This window comes from Austrofundulus limnaeus, unplaced genomic scaffold, assembly GCF_001266775.1.
Source record: "Austrofundulus limnaeus strain Quisiro unplaced genomic scaffold, Austrofundulus_limnaeus-1.0 Scaffold8, whole genome shotgun sequence".
NCBI lineage: Eukaryota > Metazoa > Chordata > Actinopteri > Cyprinodontiformes > Rivulidae > Austrofundulus > Austrofundulus limnaeus.
Genome location: NW_013952410.1, coordinates 3,865,765 through 3,867,438, shown reverse-complemented (window position 1 = coordinate 3,867,438; position 1,674 = coordinate 3,865,765).

Sequence of the window (1,674 nt, the reverse complement as noted above, 5' to 3'; positions counted from 1 at the left end):
TTATAAAACAGAAATGTTAATTAATCATCATAAATGTTTTGCAGTGATTTCTCTTAAGAGTCTATCAGAAGAAAGCTGAAAAAAGGTGATCATATCCTGTTGTGAACAGCCACAGAATTTTAACCTTGGGCTGGCGCCCTGGCAAATCTTTTATCTTTCTTTCTCTGACTCATCTCTAAGCCTGAGGGCGGAACCAAAGTTCGTCCGTTTCTTTTACTAACCCGGACGTCTTTGAGCGACACACTTCTTCTTCCTGACTCCAACCTAGGAAGAAAGCTGAGTTTCTCTCCGGAGGACTCAGTTCGGCTTTTAGGTCTGAGCCCATGAGCCAACTAGGGAAGACTTAACAGCCAGGGACCCGGCACGCCAGCCGGCACTCCCACCCTGAGGCTTCAAGCCTCTAAGTGTGTTTTCACCTCCCGTGGGGAGATTTTATTTTGAAAAGAAGGGACCGGATAACAGCTTGAATTTTTCTGGCTTGGACTGAAACAAACGAAAGTTACCTGGAAAAACACCTACTCGCCAATGACTGGTAAGCGAGCCGACATTCAGTTCCCTGACTGATCGGAGGCGAGCCAGCTCCTACCCCGAGGGTGCCTTAAGAAGTCATCATCAGGTAAAGCTGACGTGTTCGGGTGACGTGTCATGTGGACCCTGAGCGCAGAAAAGACGTGCAGTTTCCGGTTGACCCACACTTTGAAAAAGTAAAAGTAGTAGTAAAATACTAATCTTACTTTCCTCCTTTCCGTGTTCTTTATTTGCCAAAACTTAAGCTGAAAGTGCCAGTAAAATTGTTTGGTTGTTAACATCAGAACTGATGTTTTACTGTTCAATATAAGAAATCTAAGTTGATGTGAATTGAAATTCGGACGCGGGTTTTATCTCATTTAACTTGGACACTTTTTATAGGAATACACAATTAAGTGTATTTTATGATTTGTTCAATTTGTGTAAATGATTGCATAGTCTTTTATGAATCAACTTGAACTCGTCTGAACGTTCACTTGTTCACTTTTCACTTCGCACAGTCAAGATATTAACAAGTAATGAGAAATACCTTGGTAAAAGTTTCCTCATAACCTTGTGTATGAGAGATGTGGGAGAAGCTTAATACCACCTTAAGCTCACCTCCTACATATATCAATAGCTTTGTCTAAAGTACGCTCAGGGCCTAGACTCAGCAATTTTTCCTGTACTTTTGTTGAGTTTGTGGCAAAAACAATACAATCACGTACCATTTCATCACTATTTGTATAGCCACAATCCTGGACCAGAAGTTTAAGCTCAATGACAAACTGCTCAAAAGACTCACCATTACTTTGCATCTTCTGATGAAACATATCTGGCGAAGATAGGATTAGCTTTGGGTGTGAGATATGCAGTAAATCCATCTTAAAGTGTATCTTACCCCACTGTGAAAAGATAACTCCTCCCCAAGGCGAAATTTGAAAAATGCATCAAAGTGGGTAGGGGAGGGGGGTTAGACAGCGGAGGTGTGGCCAGGACGAGAGAACCCAACAGCCTCAGCTGAGCTGTCTGCCTCACACCACACCAGCCTCGGACAGAGGAGTGGAGCGCTCTGCGACAGCCTGACAGAAAAAAATAAAAGCATACAGCTGCAGCTGCTTACAGGATCGCTAGTTTAAATCATGAATAAAAGTGTTGGGTCTTGTT